Source organism: Mauremys reevesii, linkage group 10, assembly GCF_016161935.1.
Source record: "Mauremys reevesii isolate NIE-2019 linkage group 10, ASM1616193v1, whole genome shotgun sequence".
Lineage (NCBI taxonomy): Eukaryota > Metazoa > Chordata > Testudines > Geoemydidae > Mauremys > Mauremys reevesii.
In genome coordinates this window covers 38452760-38478810 of record NC_052632.1, presented here as the reverse complement: position 1 = coordinate 38478810, position 26051 = coordinate 38452760, and the positions used below count along the sequence as shown (strand labels likewise).

The 26051-nt window shown below is 51.6% G+C and overlaps 1 protein-coding gene across 1 annotated transcript in view; it reads left to right on the top strand.

The window, feature by feature from the left end:
- Window positions 1-3476: 3476 nt before the first annotated feature.
- The window catches only part of CSK (C-terminal Src kinase), a 62377-nt gene continuing 39802 nt past the window's right edge, over window positions 3477-26051 (top strand). Inside the window, exon 1 of the mRNA XM_039492299.1 lies at window positions 3477-3861. The gene's annotated coding sequence lies outside the window, so the exon portion shown is untranslated. The remainder of the gene's footprint in view (window positions 3862-26051) is intronic.

Here is a 26051-nt window from a genome sequence, read left to right as displayed (position 1 = left end):
AGCGCTGAGCTCTGTATTGGCTCCCTGGCCAGTTCCTGGTATTGGCCTCTAGGACGTGGTATTATTCTTCAAAGGCTAAAAAAAGGTTATGGGGGAGCTTGTCTCTCACTGCTCCCCTGTGACAGCTGTGGTCAGCAGAAGTGCTGTAGTTGAAGGAGTCCAGAATGAAGGACTTGGAGTCAGACTGTGGCATTCCCAACCACCAAAGATCAGTGAGAGCCACCATTAGGACATGTCCTCTGGGCAAGCCGCCTGTCACTGACAACAGCTGTAGAATAGCTGATCTCCCACGTGGAGACAAAGGGAGAACACCACACTTCAAGAAGCAGCGTCAACCACGAAGAATACAGTCCTTTCAGATGGACCCGACGTGGTTGGAAACGTGTGTATAAGGTGCCTAGATACCACAGGGACGGGCAGGTTAGGACGCTCCTAGATGGATTCGGATGTACCTAGGGAAATATTAAACGGACCCAGAGTCAATTTGAGGTTGTGTAAGCATAGGCGGCAGGTTTGTATAATTTTTGGTGGGGCCCAAAATGGTGGTGCCCTCCCGCTCCCGCCCTGTAAGCCGATATAAAATGAAGCTACAACGCGTCAGTGCCACAAGATTACAAGGGTCAATTAAAAGTGGAAAGTCAGAAGCAGCACTTGCTTACTTCAATATACATTTTACCATCACTGTATAAAAATGGTTCCCAATTGTCGATGCAATCTGATTAATTTAAGAGCACATTACAATTAAATATTTCAATTCTCAGTCATTTTAAGACTTTGCCACACACTAGTTTGTCTGTACACCAGTTTCAGACAATCCTTTATAGCAATTTTACTCCAGGTCCTATGTGAAACCAATCAGTCACTTCCTCCTCTCACCCGCATCGTTTTGTTTTAAGCTGTAATCAAAAGTGGCTTAATCTGCTTTAAAAGTCACAGAGCAGCAGCCACAAGTCTGCCGGTCTTAGGGATATTGTCCTGGTCAACTCAGTCAAAATTAATTACAACCTAGATGGGATTATGGTGAGGGGGCACGGCACGGCCCCCTCCACTCCCCTCCCCCTCCTGAGGTGCTACAGCACCAGCAGCTTGCACTGCTGTTATGCTGTAGCCCTTAGGCGGCGGCAGCAGCAGCAGCAAGGGAGAGAGACGCGCGCTGCGCACTCTTTACGTTCAGGCAGGGAACCTCCGGGCAGGGCCGGCTCTAGGTTTTTTGCTGCCCCAAGCAAAAAAAAATTTGGCTGACCCCTTTCCCAGCCCTGGGCTCCCCCCGTACCCTCCTGCTGCCCCAGTCCTGGGCTCTCCCCCAACCCACCAACACCCCCTGCCACCCCAGCGCTGGGCTTCCCCTTTTCCTCCCCACCAGTGCCCTCCCTCCACCCTGCTGCTGCCCCAGCCCTGGGCTCCCCCCCACCAGTGCCCCCCCACACCTCCTGCTGCCCCAGCCCTGGGTCACTGGTAACTCGCTCCCAGGGCGGGTCATTCAGCAGGAATTTTGGATGTGCACAAAACACAGACAGGATTGGTTCCCATATGGTTACAGAGCTGCAGTAAAGTGGAACAATTTTCAGCTTCTGTGACTGGAGGATATCTGGATGCATATCATAAGACTGTCCTCCATAAATGAGGAAAAGTTGAGGTGCCTTTATTATTATTTTGTTCCACTCTTTCTTTCTATGGGGAATTTGCCAAAGCAATATCACTGTCTTCCTTTCAAACAAACAAAAAGGCAATGGCTGTTGAAAATAGCAATTCCAGTCCTAATAAGCATTTCTTGCTCAATTTTATCCTACTTTTTCTACAGCAAGTTACAGTAGATCCGTATATTTGATTTGGGAGAAATGAAGTAAAAGCTGCCCAAACCGAGCTTGAGCACTCCTGAATTTTGAGGTGTTCAAATCTGGAAGGCAGGTGCTGGGGGTGGGAGAGGGCTGTGGGCTCCATGGAGGAGCATGGCAGCAACTGTCTGGAGCTGCATGGAGCCAGACACGCTGGTCTGAGTGGCACAGTAAGCGGTTTGGGGGTTGGAGAAGGGTAGGGGTTCCGGGGCAGTCAAGGGACAAGGAGCAGGGGGTTGGATGGGGCAGAGGTTCGGAGGGGCAGTCAGGGGACAGGCAGCAATTGGATAGGCATGGGAGTCCAGGGGGTTTAATCAGGGGACAGGTAGGGGGTGGGGTTCTGGGGGGAAGTTGGGTGGGGTCTCAGGAGGGGGCAGTTGGGGACAAGGAGAAGGGAGGCTTAGATAGGGGCTGGGTCCCAAGGGGCAGTTGTCTCGGGAGGGGGTAATCGGGGGACAAGGACCAGTGGTGCTTAGATAGGGGGTGGGGGTCCTGGGAGGCAGTTGGGGCAGGGGTCTGGGGAGGGGGCAATCAGCGGCCAGGGGCTGGGATTCAAAGGGCTCTGGGCTCTCTGCCCCTGCAGGCAGCGCAAAGCCCTCTGATTCCCGGCTGCGGCTGAGATTTAAAGGGCTCTGGGCTCCCCGCGGCTGCCGGCAGCGCAGAGACCTCTGATTCCCAGCCGCGGCTGGGATTTAAAGGGCTCTGTGCTCTCCGCGGTTGCAGGCAGCCCAGAGCCCTCTGATTCCCGGCCGCGGCTGGGATTTAAAGGGCTCTGGGCTCCCCGCGGTTGCAGGCAGCCCAGAGCCCTCTGACTCCCGGCCGCAGCTGGGATTTAAAGGGCTCTGGGCTCCCCGCTGCAGCGGGCAGCGCAGAGCCCTCTGACTCCCGGCCGCGGCTGGGATTTAAAGGGCTCTGGGCTCCCCGCTGCAGCGGGCAGCGCAGAGCCCTCTGACTCCCGGCCGCGGCTGGGATTTAAAGGGCTCTGGGCTCCCCGCGGTTGCAGGCAGCCCAGAACCCTCTGACTCCCCTGCGCTCCAAGCAGGGGAGAAACCTAGCTCCAAATATTGGTGGAGTAGAGCCCCTGATTGTGAATATTCCTGGGGCTTTAACCCCACGAGCCCATATCAGTTGGCACCCATGCGTGTAAGTCCTGCGCAAACGTGACTTAGCATCATGTCACCATGCCCGGCACAAGCATCAGACCACTGAGCAAGCTTTTCGCAGCCTGCAGGACAAAACATTAGCACCCCACCCACCACCAGTTAGGCGTCTCAAACCTGTTGCCCTCGGCCTCCTCTATTTACTAACTCAGTTATCTCCGGCCTCTCCCTCCCTCGTCCCATGTGTAAGTCCCCTTCCCCCCCGCAGCAATGCGCCGGGATGCCCAGCAGGTGGCGCACCATCCTTGCCCACACCTCGCCTGAGAGCGGGGCGAGCCTCGGCGGCGCAGGCGCGGTGCTAGAGGCGGACGGATCCGGGTCCAGGCCCGGGCTCTGTTTCCTTTCACCAGGCCTGCGAGCTCCCCTCGAACTGTGCCCGAGAGGGAGCGGGGCGGGGGAGAGAGCGAGCCCCGCACCGCCTCCTTCCCCAGGGATCGCACAGGGCCTCCCCGCTCCCTCCAGGCCGGTAGTGGGCTGAACCCCCCCCCTCCTTCCCGTGCCTTCTGCAGTGCTCCCGGCGCGCTCCGAACCTCGGGAGCTGCAGCGTTCCGGGATCGAACGCTCGCCGCGTTCCAAGAAAGCCGGCAACGTTCGAAATTGGAATCCTCCCTTCGGCCGCTGCTACATTGTTTCCTCTTCCCCACCCCCTCTCCCCCTTGCCCCCAGCCCCACTGCTATCCGAACACCCACCCCGACCCCACCCCTTTGTACCTCTCCCGCTTCCCCTCACCTCCGTCCCCGGCCCAGCAGCGCCCGGGGACCCCCACCGCCGCATGGAATATCCGGCAGCTGGCTGAGCCCCACGCTGAGAAGCCGGCTCCCCGACGGGGAAACGGAGCCGGAGGCAACTCGGAGCCTGTAGAGTGGTGAGTACCCGAGACCCCCACCGCTCTCATACTTTGGGGATGGTTGGAAGTGGTTACTGTAGGGACCGAGGCTGCATCCTCCTCCTCGCTATTCCACAGCCCCCCCAGACTGCACCTGGGTGGATGTACCCCAGGATCATAGTTTGCCCCAACTTCCATTCCTCTGGTGGGTCTGAATAATCCTGGGAGCTCTGTCACTCAGGGTGCACCCCATACTCAGATGGGATCATAGCCCTGCCGTCTGACTCCAGCCGAGCCATAGAGAGCCATCTGGGACTTCGCAGGAGGCCTATAACCCCTGTGCGGGCACTGATGAATGATTTCCTGGCCATGCCCCCTGGAGTGATCTGCCTGGGGCAGTACCAGCTTTGGCACCTAGACCCAGTTTGTCACCGGTTGCCGAATGGGGAGGCAGGGAGAGAAATGACTTTTCAGATTGGGTGTGGATCTTTGGAGGGCTTCAGTCACTCTCCCATTTGGACTAGGCCTGTGCTCTCTTCCCCTTCTTCCCAAAATAAAATCTCCTTTCTTCCCATAATGAGACCAGGGTGTGTTTGAATAGGTGATTTTGGCATGAATAAGATGTATCTGTTTGTTACCGCAGTACTTTGGGTTTGGAAATGTGTTGTGGCTGGCAGCTTGTTGCTGAAGTAGATTTGAATGGTTGGGTTACCGGTTTACTCCTCCCTCCCAAACAAATGGAGGGTCAAACTGCTAGTTTCCTCTGCAGCCCTAGGAGGCTTCTAACTGCATGGGTGGGAAGGGGGAGATTCACTGGATAAAACCTTGACCCTTCCATGGCCGCCCATCCCTTTCTGTAGCTGCTCAGGGGGACAATCACACTCGGTTCTCACAGCCATTCTGACAGTGCCCGAGATGACAGCAGCTGAGACAATGGGGACTCCCTCCTCCCCACACTGACCACTGTTTCTTCCTTTCCATGGTGAGCCTGGGAGCCCAGAGAATGGGGTTGCTTATGCAGAGCTCATTCTAACCCAAGATTCATATGCTCGGGGCTGTGGATGGGGATCCGGGGCCCTTAGGCTGGTTTGATTCCATTCACTGAGGTTTCTCTAAGCCCAAGGATCAAGGGCCCTAGAACTCCTGGCTCTGTTGAAATATGTGTTGGCTCAGTATGAATGGTAGGCTGCTGCTGTCACCTAATGTGCGTTTCCATGTAGAGCAACAGCAGTGCTACAGCGCTCGCCAGTCTTAGCCTTTCAGAGCCACATTGTGGAAACCAACAAAGCTATTGAATGTGGAGAGTTTGGGATTTTCCTCGCCCCCCTCTCTGCCCCCACAACAATAGGCGAGTCATATTGCTACAAACTGAGTGGTCTGTCTGTAGGACAAGCAGCAGGTCTGTATCATTGCCCTCACTCCCATTGTAGAGCAATCCCCTAGCAGCCATTATTGTATGTCACCCTGATGGGCGAGCGCAGCAGCGCTGCCTTTGTTGATGCTCTGAGCATAGGTTTCATGGGACTTGAGGTATGATGAGATTTCTTAAAATACCTAGTGTTATTTAACTTTCATTGGAGGTGAGTGGAAGGCAGACTTGATTGAGGTATTTAAGGTTATGAAGGGGCTGGTGAAAACTTTAATATCACATTACAAAATGGGTTCAAGGGGTGCTGCGAGCGATGGCCAAGTGCATTGAGAATACATAAAAGGAACTGTTTCCTCGCACAGTGTAGTCGGCCAATGGAATTTGAGGCTGTCAGTGGAAGATCAAAAAGCCGAATGGTGTGGTTGGGATTAAAACCAGTTGAATAGTTGTCTGGCTATTTATCATGGAGAGTTCTGCCTGGTAATAGAACAGGAATCAAATCTCATGCTCCATGGCATAAACTGGTTACTTCAGGGGTCAGGAAGGAATGTTTCCTTGCTCCACACACATACACAATTGCACTTGTAGCTGTGTACCTCAAGGGGGGCTCCCCAGAAGCACGATGTATGCTGCAGGCAGGATACCAGACTCAGTGGAACCAATGTTTAGATTTAGCATGTTCCTCTTGTCCCCTTTTTTTTCCATCACTAACTCTGTATGTCAAAGACATCTCTTGGCTCATTCAAATTGTATTGGGATGGAGCTTTGGTGTATGGATTTTTGACCCCAGTGCAGGGTTACTTGTTTTGATTCAGTAATCCCTTTGTTGTCTCTTAGGCATCTTGCGATGGTCCCAATCTTGCAATTGAATCCACGTGAGTGGATCCTTCCACCTGTGCAGACCCCACTCAGGACAGGGATAGGGACCCTACAGAAGTCAGCAGGACCCCATTCAGATGCATGTGTGTGTCCATGTAGCTCTGACTGCAGGATCACAAGCACAGGCCTCCTGTGGTTGTATAGTACATCTGTAGCCCACCTGTTCAAAGCCTTTGGGTGCTATAGAACCTTTCTGCAAGTGTTCATAGCTCTCGAGTGTGTAATGGGATAGGGTGCTGAAGGAGCTAATTGAATATAATTAAGATCAGTTTGCCATTGGCTGTTCTTTTCCCTGAATTAAAAAAAAAAAAAATCTTTATCTGTAAAATTGTTGAGCAGCTAAAAGAGAGAGAAAGGACTAGGTGGTGTGAGTCCAGTTCAAAGGGGCAGGTGTTCTACTGCAAAATCGCTCACTGCTGCCCCCTTTGTTGGGTTAAACACTGAGTAGCTGTACTTGAACGGCCGGGGCGGGGGGGAGAGGGATTGCTTCTGTTTCCTGGATGTTGATTGGCCAGTCTTGGGATAGACAGGACAAAGAACACTGTCCCATGGGATTGTGAGATAGTGTTAGCGGATTCTCAGGACCCGAGTCCGGGGGGGCCTGGGCCTGAGCTGCGTCCACACTGCAAAACAATGGAGTATGAGCCCAAGCCGCCCCCAGGCCTCAAGCTCGAACCCTGCACCCCGTCAAGGTCCTGGGACCCAGGCCTGAATCAGACAGAAATGTCTGTAGACAGAAGGGGGGTTTTGGCTTGAGCGTGAGTGCGAGCAGGGGCTTATATGTTGTACCCTAAACAGCGAAAGATTAAACGGGGCACTGAGCCGGATCCCGCCCCTAAAGAAGCAGTGGTGAGGCATGGTGGTGGGGTTGTAGAGGGGAAGCTTGCGCTGCTGCCTGTTCTGCAGATGAACAGAGGCCTTCAGTTGCCGTGGCTGCTAATTCAGTGTCTGACTTGGACAGAGCTGCACCCGCTTACCCCAGGGCTGAATTTGCCTCTGCATATGAATCCTATTCATTTCATGGGGCGTGCGTCCCTGGACAATCATTGCACAAGTATGCTTTGTGTATGGTCTGAGGCTGTGTCTATTCTGGCCCCTCCCTCAAAAGTTTCCCACTGGTTCATCTCCACCAACCTATAGCAGCACTGGGAGCAGTAGCAGAGACCTGGATGCAACTGGCCACCATTGTCTAACTACAGTAGCATTTTTCCAGGAACTAGTCAGAGCAGGTGTAGGTGGCTAAAACCCGTCCCCAGCAGATGCCTTTTCTATACTAGCGCTTCTACAGTTACTGACACCTGTGCAGTTCTGCTGATGGTAGGTAGGAAGCTTCACTGGAAAAATGTAGTTGAAACAGTGGAGGTGGTGGATGCTTTTCTAACCTATGTCAACTGTCAGGTGTACAGTGCTCCCTCTCGACTTGCTGTCCTAGCACACAGGAGTCCTGATTACTGGTAAGCATTAAGCTGGGAATAAAGGAAAGTTAAACAAAAAACCTGTTTGGAACTTGATGGGTTGGCTAATTGTACAAAACAAAGAGCCACTCCTGCTGTGAGCTGCCTCCCTTGTATTGCAGATCAGGATGGTGTTTGGCAGAGCTAGAGATCATGTATGAGCTGCAATCCCCAGCCCTAGCAGGATGAGTTAAAGGTGCAGTTTCAGTTCTGTGTCCTGGCTTTTATAGCTTTGTGTTGTTTTTGTAAAGCTCTGAACCTCGGGGTTGGTTTATGCCCTACTGTTTGTGCGTTCGCTTAACTAAATTACTAACGAATTTATGCTAAACCAATGACACTTCAGTTCTTACACTGACTTAAGAGTGCACACACTAGGGGTTAACCCATGTTCTTAAAATAGCACGCAAACTGTGTGTAAACCAGTCCTAAAGAGCTGGGAATATGACGAGCACCTACAAATATCCGAGGTGGAGGAATCGGAGTGGTACATGGAGGGAAGTTTAGGGAAATAGGCTCTGGGTTTGTGCAGTTAAACTGGTGCTAACCCCTAATGTAGAGACAGAGTGAAAAATGTGGTTATACAGGTGCAGTTTATTCCAGTGTGCTTCTAGATCAGGGGTCGGCAACCAATGGCACACATGCCAAAGACAGCACGCGAGCCGATTTTTAATGGCACGCTGCTGCCTGCCGGAGTCCCTCCCGTCCCGCTCTTCTCCGCCCCCTCCCATGAAGGCAAGGGGCAGGGGGCAGAAGCTTGGTCCTGCCAGCTTCCCTGCCTCTTCCCACAGTGTGCTGGGTTCCTGCCCCTCCTCCTCCTCTCTGTCCTCCCTCCCTCCCTGCCCGCCAATCAGCTGATGGCCCTTGCAAGGGAGGGGGTGGGGGCAGAGCGGAGTCGAAGAAGCGGGAGCAGGGCCTTGGGGAAGGAGTGTGTGGAATCGGGGCATATCCCCTCCAGGCCCCTGCCGTGAGCACCTCACGACCCCAACCCACACCCGCAGCCCTCTGCCCTGACCCCCCCCCCCTCACACACACCCAGGCGCCGACCCTGAGCCCTGCAGCCCTGCACCCCCCAGGCCCCTGCCCTGCACCCCTGCAAACCCCACGCCCCTGCCCTGAGCCCTGTACCCCACTCACACACACCCAGCCCTCTGCTTGACTCCTTCACCCCGCCCCACGATCCCAGCCCTGACGCTGACACCCCACACATACCCAGGCCCCCCACACCCCATGCCCTGACACCTGCACCCCCCTCACATGCCCCAGCCCTCTGCCCTGACTCTTGCACCCCCACACATACCCTGCCCCCCCACCCCATGCACCCCCCACATTCTAACTCTTGCACTCCCCACCCCTCGCACCAAATGGGAGCTGCCCAGGTAAGCGCTCCACACCCAAACCTTCTGCCCCAACCCAGAGCCCCCACCCTCATTCTAGCTTCTGGCCAGACCCTACACCCCAACCCCCAGCCTGCTCCTTCACCCCCAGCCCTGTGCTCAGTGCACTCCCACCCTCAGCTCAGTGCATAGAGAGGAAGAGAAAGGCCAGAACCAGGGAGAAGGTAGGTACCCACTGTATGTGAGCAGGGCCGGGACCCCAGACTGGCAGCGGGGTGAGCGGGTCTGGCAGCCGGGATCTCGGCTGGCAGGAGCCGGCGGATGGAACCCCTGAGCGGACTGGGGTTTTGGCTGCCTGCCCCTTGTTCTAGATTAAGGTGTAGGGGCATCCACACTGGTCATGTTACACTGGGTCAAACACCCAAACAGTACAAGGAGGCCCTAAAACCAAGTTTCAGATAGTTCAGGTCCCCCACCTGCCCCTGAGTGCAGATTTTTGTGGTTTTACAACAACTTTTTAAAAATATTTCTTCTCACCCTAGCTGGCGTGTGAAAGGCCCTCCCAGACTGATTAAACAGGAGAGAAGCAGTGAAACTGGCTATATACTCAAAGTGCTGTTAAACGAACACGGCCAATCCATTGACGAGATCAAGGAACAACATATTTTTCACTCTGATCTTTCAGTTATGGTAATTGTAGGCGGTTTCTGTAAAAGAGGTAGATAAAATCTTTCAGAGAGGATGTGATTCCTTGGTTGTTTTCTATTTTTATTAAGAGTTAAGTCTCTCTTTAAGAAAGGGGAAATATGGGTTGACTGTTAGGAATCGTTTCTGATGCTGAAGTTTATTGATTCCAGGGTGGACAAACCCAATGGTTCATGATAAGCAGGATGCATTATCTACATGGGGGGGTTGGGGGGTGCTAGCCATCACCTCCTACAGCAATTTAAACGTTCGTTCAAAGAAAAGGTTTCTCTCTTTTAGGAAGAATCTTCCAAATATGAGACAATATGGTGGTGTCTGTCTGTAGACTCAGGAAGACAGCTCTTATGCCTCCCTGGCTGCTCCTAGCTTTGCCATGAAAGGCAGTCTGAAATGGACAAGACTCTGGTCAGTTTTACCCCTTGCTATTCAGGGCCTTGTGAGAAGTGGTGAAAGGGACAGTCGGTCAATTTTGCATTGCTTATTCTTGGGGAAAACCTGTGTGCAGCAGCAGAGCCAGGCACTGGAGTGATTGGGCGGAGGGGACTCAGAAATGGCTATTGGAAGATGAGTAGAGGAGCGAAGCACTCCCCTTGCAGCAGCCAAGGGATAGAGCAGCAGATAACCCTCCATTCAGAGTGGCAGGAGGCTGTAGCCTAAGGGGGAGAGAGAGCTCCTTCATTCCAGCAGCCCTGGGGCGGGGGAACATCAAATGTATTGACTCCCATTAGCCAGAGGCTGATACAATAGATGGATTCCTGTGTAATAGGTTAAGTAAATGGGAGAGAGCAGAGCTCCACCTTCATGGTTCAAAGAATCAGCTGTTCTCTCCCCCTGGCTTAGGTAAGTGTCACTCCCTTCTCCTTGGCGCCCTCTCCTGTTTTATCCACTGCTGAACAGGGTCTGTGGACAGCACCTGAGTAAGAATCCCAGCGCCTTCCCTCTTCCCAGAAGTTGGGAGTGACTGGCGGTGCAGGAGGACTGGATTTATCACCCTAGGACTTCTTGGCAGTGCTGCCCTTCATGTTCTTAATTGGCCTGTGGGTTTTTTGGCTAACAGATCTTTACTGCCTGTTTCTCCCAGTGGAGCTGGGAGGGAGCTCCTGTTTACAGGACACTTAGAAGTAGACTGTCTATAAAGGTAGCACAGATTGCTGGACAAAAGATTGTAGGGTACAACGCTGTTTCAGACAAAGGGGGTAGATTGTAGATGATTCCCCAGGATTCATCTAGTTTTAATTTCAGAGATCTCACACAGCTTCCAGTCAAGTTGTGTGAGATGCAGTGCCACCTTTCCCCATCCTCCTGACATGGAAGAAGCTGGCACTTTGTCCTCTCCTGGAATCAAGGGATCAGCTTGAGTGGAGGTCTCTAGAAACGGGGGCCGTGGATTCAGCAAAGGCTGCACCATTTATGGTTGGAACAAATTCCCTTTTGTGTGCAGCAAAGTTGCTAATTGGGTTTGAAATCAGAATGCGCCGTTCTCCACCCCACTTCCTCTGCGCTCACTGCCCTTGTGGTGGGGCTCGGAATTGATAGCCTCCGAATGCCAAGCACACAAGCTGATGTACTGAGGAGAAAGCGGTTGCTGCCTCCTCTGCTGCAGCCTTGGCTGCTGTTGCAGGATTTCCCCTTGCAGCAGGCACTGAGCTCTTCTTCATCTTTTGGTTCCCCTCCCCGTCTGGCTGGAAGAACCACATGAGATAAGATGAGAGGATGAGCGAGAAGGGGCTGGGCAGGGGGTGTTATGTAATGAAAGATGCTTCTTTGCTTCTGCTCCGGTCTTGTAAGTTTCCCCCCTCTCCCCTCCTCATCTTTAAAATTCATAAATAATTGACACTTGTTGAGAGGCTGCTGGCTGGGCCCCATGCTGCAGAGACTCAGCACTGAATGGAGACCAGACGCTTGTGGCCTTACAGCCCCAGCTCTATCCCTTCACCCGGCGACAGTGCGCGGCGTTAAGGAGCCGCTGGCGGGGTTTCACCGGGGCAGCCTGCTTGCTGGGGAGGGCCCCATAAATTCTACCAGCCACACCGTTCTCGAGGTGTAAGCCTGGCCAGGCTGCGATTGTAATGCCTACGGAGCAGACTGCCATCCGAGGGAGCTCCCCCTGGGCTGGGGAAAGTAGCTCAGAATCGGGGAGGTGGGGAAGAGGCCATGTATGCTACAGAAAGGGTAGCGCTCGCCTGGAGGGCTGGGGTGAATTGAGGGATCCCTCTCGGAATGTCCTGCCAGCTGGGCGCTCCAGCTCAGTCAGTTGCAATCTGCAGAGACGCAGCAGCGTGGCATGCAGAGAGAGGAGATGTCACGGGTGCCAAATTGTTCGGCGGTTCATAGCTTAGTGCCAATGCCTTGAGTTCCACATAGACGTCCGGTGGCAGGCAGTGCGGCTCCCAGAGCGCTGGGGTAATGTGGTCCTGACATGCAGCGTCTCTCGAGACGGCTGCAGTGGCACCATGCGCTTGCCACAGTGTTAGGGTGGCCTCAGCATGCAGGCCCGTGTAGAGCACATAGCAGCAATCGAATCTTGAGGTGACGTAGACGTAGGTCGTGGTGGCCAGGTCCCTGCATTGGAGAGAAGAGGTTGCACCTTGATGTCTAGGTGCAAGTGGAAAATGTGCTCTTGGCCGCAACTGCTACCTGGGCATCTAGGAATAGCTGAGGATCTAGAAATCCCTGTATTGCAAATGGCTGTCTCGGGCTGTGATCTAAATTCAGTCAGCTCTTCCCTCTGCTTCTCCCAACCCTCCAATGTGATCTCCATTTTGTCCAGATGTGTGTATGGCGGGGCTGATTCGGGGCCGTGCCCCAACCTTGGCATGCTGCTGCAGTGGCATGCCAGGGCAGAATTCCCCTAGCAGCGGAGAGCTGATGTAAGCAGCTCTCTGTTGCCCCAGCATAGGGGATGTGCTCATTGCACTAAGTGCTATGGGGATTCTCGGCTGAAATACAATCCATAGGCAACTTTGGGGAGGCTGGGGGCTAGCCGGGCCCCCACAGCTGCCCAGAATCAAGATGGCAGAAAGGTGGCTTAAAGCCACCTGTACCACTCCAAAGGAGGCTTGTGTTGTCTGCATGAATGTGAGATGATTATAAATAGTGACTGTGCAGTGGGAACTCTGAAAAGTCTGGAAATGTAAACAAAGCTGCTGCTAACGTTTGAGATAAAATTGAGGGTGGCGATGTGCAGATCCCGGCCGTGGGTGTGGTATAAGAACCTTGATAAGGTGCGGGGGAGGGCAGAGGATGGCCTAGGACATGCACTATAAATTCCTGATGCAGCTGCTGCTATTTAGGGCTCAAAACCTGGTGTGACTGGTCTATGGAGCGTCCTGGTGTCAAAGGTGTGCTGGTCTCGCACCGTGGGCCTCTTCCTCCTCTGTTACATCCGTGCAGTTCACTGACTTCAGTGGTGCTGTTCCTGCTTTATAGCAGTGTAAGTGAGAGGAGAATCAGGCCCCAAGACATGACAGAGCACTGTCCGCTGAGTTTCGGCTTTAGAACAGTTTGGTTTAAAGTGGGGGAGAGGAGGAGAGTAGTAAAATCTAACCTGGCAGGAAGTCTTCATGCCTCTCCAAATATTAATAAAAATAATAGAAATAACCATATTTCCTGTGTTATTGAAGGCTGTTGAGACTATTAAAACGGCAAACCCTTTTAGAACTCGGTGCATGTTGCACTCTGTGCAGTTTGTTTGCGTTTCTGCAGCGGCTGGACAATACATCATAATACCTTGCTCTCATGCAGCACTTTTAATCAGCTGCTTTCAAAGCACTTTGCAAAAGAGGTCAGTAGTATTATTGTACAGGTGGGGAAACTGAGGCACAGAGAGGGACAGTGGGCAACCTTGGGCAACCCAATCCATGCCATCAGTTTCACCCTTGTTTATAGTCAGGTTCTCAGCTCTGCAGTGTTTGCGATGGGACCTCTGCAGAGGACAAAGATCAAAGCATTGGGCCAGATTTGAGTGGATAGTGTCGGGCCAAGGTGTGTGAACCCAGCAGTGAAATTGTCATGGCCCTACTCTGTCTCCAAGCCACCGCAAGCAGTAAACCAATAACACCAAAGGTGAAAAGTTAAAGCTGAAATATTCCATCTTAATTATCTTGGGTTGTGGCGCAGAATTAAAAGGGAGGGGTAGTTTGTAAATGATTTAGTATATTTATACTACAGTAGTGGTTGGGCCTCTGTTGTGCCAGTTGCTGTACGGACACACAGTGAGAGATAGTCCCTTTCCCAATGATCATGCAGTCTACATAGACAAAACGAAGGACGAGTGAGTAAACAGACACAGAGAGGGGAAGTGACTTGCCCAGTGTCCAAACAGCAAATCAGTGGCAGAGCCAGGCATACGAGCCAGGTGTCCTGAGTTCCAGTCCAGTGCTCTGTCCATTAGTTCATGCTGCCTTTTTTTCATCTTGACCGTGTCTGTTGGTTTTGTTCTTTGGGTTGGTCTGGCAGATCCCCTTTCCTAATGGGGGCCTAGAGACTCCAAAATAATTGCTGGTGGTTGTATTTTGAAGGGTGTTTTCTCTCCAGTTCTATCACCGGTAGCTGTTTTTGCTCATCCTCTCTCCCCCCATTCCCCACTTCCCTGTGTCTGTGTCTCCTTTATGTCCAAATGTCTGTACTAGGCGATTGGGTCCGGGCTCTTCTGCATTAGTGCTCTCCTAGGGGACCTGCTTGGTGGGGGGGGGGGGAGGGCGGGAGTGAGGGTGTGAAACTGACAAAGATTTCAAATTGCTTCCAGGAAAAATGCCCCAGTCTGCTACCTGGTGATCCTATAGGGTTCTTCCACATAGGTGAGCGGGCCCTAAAGAATGGAAGGTGCTGGGGTGCAGAGCTGGGGGATTTAGCTGCCAAAGCAAGATGGGTTGAATTTGGGTGCCCCTGGGGGATGCTTCAAGTCTTGAAGAGCAGCTAGTTCTGTTCAATTCAACCGTGTTGATGGGAGTCACACACTTCCTTCTGCTGTCAGAGGGCCTTATCCAATGCCCATTGAAATCAGTGGGGGCTTTCTGTTAACTGGGCCTTGGATCGGGCCCATCGTGCACTACAGAGAATACCATTTGGCAGTCCTGCCAGCTGGTATCGATGCTGGCATTCAGCTCCGCTAGAGAGGCTGTGGGGATATTTGGTGAGTTGACGTCCTGTTCCTATTGGCTCCACGACAGCTTAGACTCATCTGGTGAGAGCAGACAGCAAAGGAGCTAGGGACAGTCACAGGTGCTGACCACTGTCCTTCAGCCTCTATATAGAATCCCCTTTATCGTGGAGATGGATCATCTCTCCATGTTAAGGGTGGCACTAGCTTCCCATTCTAAACCTGGTTGCCACCCACGTGCAAGAGATTTGTCTTGTCTCTATATCAAAGCCAGCTATGGTGTCCAGGTCACAACTGGCCTCCTGCCTAGCTGTCTCATACAGGCCAAGACCTTGAATGGGCTGTGGAGACCGAGTGCCCCTGTACAGGTTAGGACTGTGAGGGATACAGGCAGGGGACGGTTCGGGGGGATGCTTGCTCTGCCAGTCTCCATGCTGCACCTGTTCTTGGGACTTCGCCCTCCAGGGCTGTCAATCTTTCGCTAGCAAGGAATCCACTTCCAATGAGTTTTAAGGAATGATTTTAGGTTGCTGAGCTCCCTGGCAGATACTCTATTTGCTGTGCTATAGAGTGGATTGCTCCCCAGTGCAAGGATGCAACAGATTTATGGCAGGACTGTGCCCTCTGGGATCAAACTGCCCGTCATGTTCTCCCAGGGTGGATGAGAGAAAGCAACTGGTGCTGAGCCTTGGCACAGCAAGATAAAAGGTCGATGGTTTCCTTCTTCGTGCTCCGGCTGTATTTCTGCTTCCTTCTGCAGCAGTGCCTTGTGGGTTGAGTTTGCCTCCTCTGAATCCAGCAGAGCTGCGTTTCAGTGGAGAGGAGTTTCCAACATGAGCGCAGACAGAATCCGCGGCTCCAGAATCTCCCACGGAGGCAGGCCCAAGAATAGCAGGGCCAGATATGTGGGGGAATTTGTATCCAAAGCTGACACAACCACACTGAACAGGAGCGGTTGAGCCAGTCATGGCTTTTTTTTTACTGCAATTTCTGCATTTGGGGAAGTGGCTCTCACAGCTTCAGTGCAGAATGGGTGACGTCTGATTTGACTGGGGGATTTTACCTGCAGGACCTCATGGAGATTCAAAGAGGAGACTGAGTGACATGGTGCTCGCGAGTGGCACTGCTGCATTACCAGCAGGGGAATTCAGAACCATTGTTGCAGGGTCTGTCTTGGACATATGCCTTGTAGAGCGGTGGTGGAGCTGAACTGGATTCTCTTTCCCTCTCTGATCCTTTATCCTGTGAATTCTGTCTGTGCTCCAGTGTCTTGGGGAGGCTTCAGTTTTCTTAGAGGGTGCTGATGGTTGGCTGATCTTTCAATTTAACCCCTCCCAGAGCTGCGACCTTTTCTGATCTGAGGGTTAAATTGCTGTGTTTCCCCCTTTTGCCCTCCTGAATTTCTGAGCCGCAGGGTTGAAAATGAAATTGCTAAGTAATGATTAGAGCCAAACTGCATCCTGAAAATGAATGCAAGGAGGAAAGAAGAACAATTATAAAAATTGGAAGAGAAAAGAAAAGAGAACCGCTGGAGACACAGCGGAAGGTGCATCTGCCTGCAGCCAAGTTGTGATCACATCAGTGCTTTTAAGCTAAATGGGATCATTTATGGGGGCTGCTTGCCGGGGAGACATTGGTGGAAAACAGAGCTGCTGCAGTCAGTCAGTCAGGTGGCGCTCTTTCCTTTGTCCGTATAGAAGCAGTTCCCTAGCGTTGTGTCAGGGGGTGCTGTGCAGCTAGAGGCACCATCTTAGAGATGAGCCGGAAAAGCCGCGTTCTGCCTATCAAGGCTGTCTAGGTGACCAGGCAGCAAGTGTGAAAAATCGGGACGTGGGTGGGAGGGTAATAGGAGCCTATATAAGAAAAAGACCCAAAAATTGGGACTGTCCCTAGAAAATCTGGTCACCCTAAGGCTGTCTCCACTGTAAAAAAAAAAAAACAAAAACAAAAAAAAAAAACCTCTCAAAATCCCCAGCGCAGCAAGTCTTTCTCAGAGCCCAGATCTCCAGACTTGGGTCCCTGCCACAGGGCTAAAAATAGCAGGGTAGATGTTCCTGCTTGGGCTCTGAATCCCAAGAAGTGGGGGTGGATCTCAGAGGTTGAGCTCCTGTTTGAGCAGGAATGTCTACACTGCTGCTATGATCCCCTGAGTCTGTAGACCCGGACTCCGAAACTCGTTGCCCTGGGGTTAGAACATAAGAACGGCCACACTGGATCAGGCCAATGGTCCATCTAGCCCAGTATCCTGTCTTCCGACAGTGGCCAATGCCAGGTGCTTCAGAGGGAATGAACAGACCAGGCAATCATCTAATGATCCATCCCATGTCCACTCCCAGCTTGTGGCCAACAGAGGCTAGGGGACACTCAGAGCATGGGGGTTTGTTTTTTGCAATGTAGACATACCCGAAGAGTTCCTGTGCACTTTTGTAAGAAAATGGGTAATTAAATTCTGCCTGCTAAAATTCCCTGTTTTGTTGGCCCCTTCTCTTGAACCGTTCACTCAGTGTTGGTGTGGTCTTATAAACAGCATCCGTATTCCATGTGAGGCGGCTGCATTTCAGTATGGCTGAGGTGATCCGCAGTGCAAAGCGCTTTGGGAGCTGGCACTGTGAGGAGCACATGTGGGGGGGTTCCGATGGGTTAAAGTAGCTTGAACTGAGCAAATAATTCATACTGAGGAGCTTATTCCATACATTTTGCCACCTCTTCTGTTTACAGAATATCAATAAGCAGATCATGATTTCTCTCACAGGTATTAGAAAAGATTCCAAACGTGTACTGAATTTCATTGATTCTCTGGTTTGCTATTTGAGCTGTATCGTTCTTGATCAGTCACTGGCCGCGTAATTCTTATAACCAGGCTTCTGCTGTAAATGCTGGACACAATGTGATTTTTACAATTGCCTCTGAGCAGGTGAGCTTAACATTCACTTTCTTCAGGCATTTGTGCTCGTAAAACTTGGTCGGGGTATAATAATGAAAAGCGAATGCGAGCGCAACTGAAGTCAATTAGTAGTTTAGATAAAAAAGCTGCTGAAACCTTTTTGTAACACCTTTACAAACATCTCAGCCTTTAGTGGGGAGCAAGGTAGCGACGCTCGTAGCCCAAGCAAGTTAATATAAGGAGACAGCTTATGCTGCAGCCATGAGAGAGACTTGATCTCACACTGGTATGTTACCTGGTATTTACCTAGCTCTAAAAGTGACAGCCCCCTCTCTGCGGCAAGGCGGTGCTGCTGTTGATCAGGGTGGGTACAAATAATTGATAATATTTAAATTTTTTAAAGTTATTTCTTTTTTAATTCTTTATTTTTTTTAAATCGGATTTTTTTAAAATGTACATCTTGCTAAGTCTTTGCTTTCTTCCCATTTTATAGTCTTAAATTACATCAGTTTTGTATTTGATTCTTTAATTAGTTTTCTAACTGTTGAGTGGGGATTTTTGATTTTACATAGGTTTTTCTTTCTACTATGAAGTTTCACACTTTACCTGCTCAACTGTGCTGAAAAAGACAAGCCCAGAGCTTCATTAACCGCCTTAGTGTGAGAACTACATAAATGCAAATGCACAAAACTGATAGCAAATAGCCCCTGCTATGTTTGTAACCAAGATCATCTTCTGAGACACTGAATTTTCACAAGCCGCGAAAGGTGAAATGCTTTGATCGGGCTGTGCTCCTCCATTAGGATTTGCAGTCTGAAGTCAATGGGCCTCTTGTTCTAACACGCTACGTAAGGTGACATTTTCATAAGCACATAGATAACCTAAATACGAGCGTAACATCCTAACTTCAGGCTCTTGGTTTTGAAATTTCAGCCTGTGCGTATAAAACAGTTCCCAGTAATTGTGCCAATGGAAAGTCTAAATAGCTCAGTTTTGTTTTGAAAATGACAAAGATTTTATGTGGCTGTAAGAAGCTGTTAATACAAATACAATTTTAGCCCCTGATGCTTCCAATGTTTATGCATGTGCTTAATTTTAAGCACCCGCGTATTCCCTTTGAAATCAGTGGGATAATTCATGTGACTAAAGGCTGAAGTGTTCATAGGATGAGGGCCTTTACTGTCAAGATTTTGTTGGGAAGACGCAGGTTCTATTCCCTGCTACTCCACAGACTGGGTGACTCAGACTCATAGAGTTTAAGGCCAGAGGGACCATTAGATCTAGTCTGACCTCGTATAACACACTGGCCAGAGAATTCACCCAGTTACCCTTGAACTGAGCTCAGTAACTTGTGTTTGGCTAAACTGTCTCTTCCAGGAAAGCATCCAGTCAGGATTTGGAGACATCTAGAGCTGGAGAATTCGCCAGTTCCCTTAGTAGTCTGTTCCCGTGGTTAATCACCCTTCCTTGTTAAGAAGTTGGGCCTGAACCCCTTACTGTATGTCTACACTGCAAGTGAAGGTATGCTTGTAGCACAAGTGAACATGCTCAGAGCAAAAACCCACTGGGGACAAGGGGTATGTACTCTGATTTCTAGCCCAAGCTGCCACATTGTCACTACTGTTGTCGCCGGTGCTAGCTAGATGAAAGCTAGCACAGATGTGCCTATCTGTGCTGCAGTCCACACCTTCACTTGCAAAGTAGACATGCCCTCAGTCTGCCTGTGCCTCAGTTTCCCACATCTGTATAATGGGGACAATAGCACTGGCCTGCAGCCCAGGGGTGTGTGAGGATAAATATGTTAGGTTGAGAGGTGTTCAGTTACTATGGTAGTGGGGGGGTCATGTCAGTAACATAATTATACTGTTTTCATGGGTGGCGGGTATCATAGGCTGGGAGAGGCTGTGCCTCCCCAAACAGCCAGGTATGGCCCCGCCCACACTCCGCCCCCAGGTCCCCCCCTCTCCCGCTTCCTGCTCAGCCAGCTCCAGTGAGTCCAGTCTCCCTGGGGATGGCCCAGGGCTCTCCCAGCACTCGGAGGCTGGAGGTACTCCATGGTGGGGCACTAGCCTGGGGCAAGGGCCAGTGGCTGAGGTGGGGCGGGGCTCTCGGATCCAGGGTGGGTGGGTGCAAAAGGGGGCAAGGTCTCAGACAGAAGGGGCAGGGGCAGGGGCTGATGGCTAGCTTCCCCCAGCTGGTGGTTCACGTGCCACCTATGCTGCTTTTGTAAGATTCAGTTAAGATACCCCAACAGTAGTGGTGGTAAAAAAAGAAAAATAAAGCATTTGTAAGTGAGTTCATTATAAATTTGCAGTAAAAGAATTGCGATAACACAGATTTTCAAATTGGTTTTACAAGGTGTCGACCTGACTCAGATCAATGATTTAAAAATAAATAAATCAAGGGAGTAAAATTTTTTCCACCCTGTGGTTTGTGCTCTGCATTGGGGTAATGCCTGAAAGCTCCAGCTGAGGTCAGGGCCTCATTGTATTGGGTGCTGTTGCTGTTGCAATCCGTAGCACGTCCCTGCCCCAGTGAGCTTACAGTCTGAATAGACAAGACAGACAAAGGGGGGGGGGGAGAAAGGGAGTGCTGTTATTGCTATTAGGCAGAGAGAGAGTAAGTGGCTTGCCTAGGGATGTGATAGAGCAGGAAACAAAGCCAGATCTCCTAAGACCTAGTCAAGTGCCTTAGTCACAAGATGATGTTGGTTAAGACCACTTTCCTTGAACTTGTGCAGGTGCTTTCACTGCATTCTTTGTCTTGCCCACACCAAATCCCTCTGTTATCTTTTCGGGTCCCCTTATTAAGAAAACACAGATCAAGTTAATGCCCCCTGTTCACCCAAATTAGCTGAGCCCTGATCCGCTGGCAGCAGCTTCTTTCAGGGTATCTTTCCCCCCTCCTCGGCCCCCCAGAAGATGGCCATTGGATCGTTCTGAGCTTGCTCCATCTGTAAACCCCCAAACCTGCATTTAGACTAGAGCAGAGAGATCTGATGGGGATCAGGACGGGCTGGGGATGGGGAGGGCTCACTCCCTGTCCGTAATAACTTTCAGTCCAGGGGATCGATCTGAAGACCCTGCGCGGCGGGATTGCATCGCCTGCCACTGAAATGCAGCTGTCGTTTTGCGCCAGCAAAAGCACGCAGCACTGGGGGTTTCCGTTGAGAACACTTTTACTTCCTCCTCCTCTTCCTCTGCAAGGGGCATTTTAAGCAGGCAGAATGGATGAACTCTCCTACAAAGCGCTCTGGGATCTTAGCAGTCACAAGGAAGTGTAGGTTTAAGTCTTCTTCAGAAGATATTACCTCCGGCAGCACAGTGCTCCCTCGTGTACTGGCTTCTGTGCCTATTCACAAAGCAGGGCGCTATCCACAAATCATCAGCAGCACTTCCAGCAGCATTTTGGTCTCTGATCCTGCTTAGCTCGCAGCTTGGTCAGAAGGGCTGCAGGGTCGCCGGTCTCAATTTTAATCAAACTGGTAATCCAACCACTCTGCCCTCTGTATCCCTTTCTCCCCACCCCCCACCATCCTAGCAGTAGCTAGAAGCAGCTGCTGCTTTGTGGATCACAATGAGTGGGATGAGAAGAGAGTCTGCTTTGGGGGGAAGGGATGTCAGAAAATAGCGGAGTAAATTAGATTAGATCCAGTAGTTGAAAGCACTCAGAATCTCGGGGGATCTGGGCAGATTGTGTTACTTCCAGCTATCCTAGCTGTTTTCAGTGCTCTCATCTTCTACAGCCTTCAAAGCGGCAGGAGTGGGGGAAGGGAGGGAAATACCCTCTGTAGAATATGCCAAGGGACTGTATGTCTACACTGCAATTAAAAATTCGTGACTGGCTTGTGGCGACTGACTCGGGCTACTGGGGCTCGGGCCAAGGGCTGTTTAATTGCAGGGCAGAAATTCAGGCTCGGATGGGAGGGTCCCAGAACTCGGGCTGCAGACTGAGCCGGAATTGCTACACTGCAATTAAACAGCCCCTTAGCCCAAGTCAGCTGGCCCGGGCCTGCGTGGGAGTCTAATTGCAATGTAGACATACCCCAAGACAGTGGTTTTCAGAGTTCGGGTCATGACCCAGTCACCTTGCTCAGCACCCAGGGACCCTGGCGGCCAGCCAGTAAAAACTAGTAGTAAAACTAGTAGTCCCTACCCGGAAGCAGCCAGCAGCAGGTCCGGCTCGTAGGCACTGCCCCCGCCCTGAGCACCAGCTCCATACTCCCATTGGCCGGTTCCCAGCCAATGGGAGCTGGGGTGGAGGTGGTGGTGGTGGGGTGCCTGCAGGTGAGAGCAGTGTGGAGCCGCTTGCGCGCCTCCGCCTAGGAGCCGCACCTGCTGGCCACTTCCAGGGCGCAGCGCGGTCCGTGGTGCTGGGACAGGCGGGAAGCCTGCCGCTGCACCACTGACCGGGAGCCGTTGGAGGTAAGCCCGCGCCCCAACCGCATGCCCCAAATCCCCTGCCCCAGCCCTGAGTCCCCCCCACAAACCTGAAACCCCTTTCTGCACCCCAACCCCCTCATCCCTGGCCCCACCCCAGAGCCCACACCCCCAGCCCAAAGCCCTGACCCCCTCCCATACCCCAGCCCCACCCCAGAATCCCTTTCTGCACCCCAACCCCTCATCCCTGGCCCCACCCCAGAGCCCACACCCCCACCCCTCCCATGCCCCACCCCAGAATCCCTTTCTGCCCCCCAACCCCCGCATCCCGGGCCCCACCCCAGAGCCCACACCCCCAGCCCAAAGCCCTGACCCCCTCCCTTACCCCAGCCCCACCCCAGAATCCCTTTCTGCACCCCAACCCCTCATCCCTGGCCCCACCCCAGAGCCCACACCCCAGCCCAGAGCCCTGACCCCGTCCCACACACCTGCCCCAGCCCTGAGCCCCCAACCTGGAGCCCCTCCTGCACCTCAAACCCCTTATCCCTGGCCCCACCCCAGAGCCCACACCCCAGCCCAGAGCCCTGACCCCGTCCCACACACCTGCCCCAGCCCTGAGCCCCTCCTGCACCTCAAACCCTCATCCCTACCCCAGAGCCTTCACCCCCACCCCAGAGCCCTGACCTCCCATACCCCAGCCCCACCCCAGAATCCCTTTCTGCACCCCAACCCCTCATCCCTGGCCCCAACCCAGAGCCCACACCCCCAGCCCCAAGCCCTGACCCCTCCCATACCCCAGCCCCACCCCAGAATCCCTTTCTGCACCCCAACCCCTCATCCCTGGCCCCACCCCAGAGCCCACACCCCCAGCCCAGAGCCCGGACCCCGGCCCCCACACCTGCCCCAGCCCTGAGCCCCCTCCTGCACCTCAAACCCCTCATCCCCACCCCAGAGCCTGCACACCCAGCCCAGAGCCCTGACCCCTTCCCGCACCCCAGCCCTGAGCCCCCTCCCATGCCCCAAACCCCTCGTCACCAGCTCCATTGGGTCACAGACATCAACAATTTTCTTCAACTGGGTCGCCAGAAAAAAAGTTTAAAAACCACTGCCCTAAAAGGCTAGTGACGATTGCGTGCCTAGGTCTAAACCTGAATGTGGAATGGGTAGCAAAGTTTTGGCAATAGTTAAGCTTTTAGATTTGTATTCTGCTTCCCTGTTTGTGATGTCAGCCACAGTGAGGGTTTGTGTGCCTTTCTGAGGAGTGGAGTACTTTGAAAGCTGCAGTGATCGGTGAGACACAATCCCACAGCATCAGGTTCCTGCAATTATCAGAGGTTTTTTTCTGCTTGTCCTTTCAGTTGTAACAAAATACAAGGAAATTAAATGCCAAAAGCACAGTTTGTGATGAATTACACTACAGCACCCGCACAAGAATGAAAGTTCTTGTAGCCATATGTGCTGGGTCCAGCACACACGTGCACTCTGTGAATGTTAGATTACTAGATTTTCAGAGGTGATTGAGACTGGCCAGACTCTGCTCCCATTGAAGGCTGTGGTAAAACCCCCGTTAACCCACAATGCTGAGCGCTTTTGAAACTCTCATCTTAAATGTATTGCTTTAATGTGTGCAGAGTTCGAGGTTTTCCACTGTGACCCGTGATTTTGAGAGTCTCCGTTTTTTGGGCACCCAACTGGTGGCACCTTTAAAGGGATCTGATTTTCATAGATTTATAATATCATAGATTTTTAGGCCAGAAGTGACCATTAGATCACCTAGTCTGACCTAAACAAAGGATCGAATTTCACCCCCATATTGAGCCCAATAACTTGTGTTTGGCTGAAGTCTATTTTGTAGAAAGGCATTCAGTCTTGATCTGAAGGCATCAAGAGAGAAAGAATCCACTACTTTCCTTGGGAGTCAGTTCTGCTGGCTAATCACTCTCCCTTTCCAAACTCTGTGCCTTATTTCTGATTTGAACTTCAGACCACAGCTGCGTAGCGCTTCCTGAAAATCAGGTCTCTTCATGCTGTCTGAAGCTGCACACCCCAAAATTGCTGGTTTCTTTTGAAAAGCCCAGCCAGGATTTTCACTCTGATGTTAAAACAGGGATACACACCCTCCCTCCCCCCACACACCAAAAAACCAAGAGAAGGTTTTTATCAAATACCCAACATCTCCAATTTTTTTGCTGTGTGGACAAATTGTTGTTTTTTTGTGGTGGGGCTGGTGGCTCGGTGGTTTGACTGGCCTTTTATTTTGTGTTTTGAGCAGAACCGGACGCACTGGTGACCTGATTCTGTTCTGTGTAAGTTCTTGAGCTTGCGCTCTTACCCCGGGGCGGAGGGTGGGGGCTCCAGCTGTGAGCCCCATGCCTAGCTGACAGCTGCGGGGGGGATAGCTGTGAGCCCAGCCGCAGCTCCATTTTCACATCAGGGAGCCTACCAGTAGTGAAATTGACATTCTTGTCAGTTTCACAGCTCCAGCTGTGAGCCCCACCTGCTGCTCTGAGCCAGAGGCAGCTGTGAAACTGACAAGAATGACAGTCAACAGCTGATGTAAGTAACAGTCTCTACAAAGCCACTGCATTGCCCTAACTACACTGACATAAGGTCTGGTGGAGTTATGGCAGTGTAGCAGGCCACTTACTTTGGCAGAAGCAGCATTCTGGTGTAGACGCTGACATAATTAAATCAATGTAAGGTGCCTTACATCAGCCTAACTCTGTAGTGTGGACCAAGCCATAGGGCTTGTCTACACTGGCAGTTAACAGCGCTGCAACTTTCTCGCTCAGGGGTGTGAAAAAACACCCCCCTGAGCGCAGCAAGTTGCAGCGCTATAAAGTGCCAGTGTAAACAGTGTCCCAGTGCTGGGAGCCACACCCCTTGTTGAAGTGATTTTTTTTTTTTTTTTAGAGCGCCACAAGGCACGTTAAAGTGCTGCCGCGGCAGTGCTTTCGCACTGCCGGTGTAGACTAGCCCATAGTAATGCTCCTGTAATCACCTTCACTAGGAGATCATCTGGGGGAATTGGTGTCTTCAGAGGGGGCTGAGTGACAGATTTGGAATCTTTTAAAGAAACCAACTTTTTTAAAAATTGTTAATTAAAAGCTTTTTTTAACTCATAAAAATGAGCCATAATTAGCCTAAAATCAGGGGGAAACCCTTGCAAACAGGACACCCTGAATATATTTAGTACTTGCAGCGTGGATGAGGTTAGTGCTGCTATGGGAGACTTAACTTTTCATTTCCTGATGCCTGTGTGGTCAGATTGTAAACTCAACGTAGATCTTTGCATTCAAAGAGCAGTTTTGCTCTGTGCAAAAGGCACCGTGGGCTTCCGCAGCGATCGTGCCTACGTGATTTCAGATCAAGCTTGCTCGGTTTGAGGTCTCAGGTTGAGTTTGCAGGGCTTGCAGTTAGACAAACTTTTTTTTTTTTAACTTGCAAATTCAAGGTGTGATCTTTATAGTTTGTGCACTGTCTTTAGTTAGAAAGATGCTGCAGACAGAAGCTTGTCAACAGTCCAGCTTGCTGTTAAAAATTACTTTGGGCACAGCAGTAACTGGATGTAACCTTGAATCCAGGCAAGGAGCAGACCTGTTCAGTAAAATGCTGGTTTTACACCATCACCTTGCTGTCCATGAGCACAGTGTAAAAGTCATGGGGACTGGCCCATTTAATAGTGGCAGCTCTTGGCCTGCACCACGCCATGATCTCAGATACTGCAGATGCAAGGACTTATGGGAGCTGAATGAGAGCAGTAGAGAAGATATCATGCAATCAAACACTGCACAGCTATTCTGAAAACCTGCTGAGGAGCATGGTAACCATACAGGGGCACACAGAGCCTGGTGGTTGGAATGTCCTGGCTATGGGGGGAGGGGAGAAATTCCAAATCTTTTAGATATTTGCATTTTTTTTTCTGCTTCTGACGGAATGAACCTTTCTGTAAATGCCACCCAAATGTGTGTGGCTCTATTAGCCAAGGAGCTGGTCTCCCCTAAAGCTGGCTGTTGTAATGGTTGCTTGGTGAGATGGCCACGTAGAAAACTGTCTCCAAACATGAGCAGCAACAGACGTGCATGCGCCATGTTCTACTTTCTTCACTTGCAGCAGTGCTGATC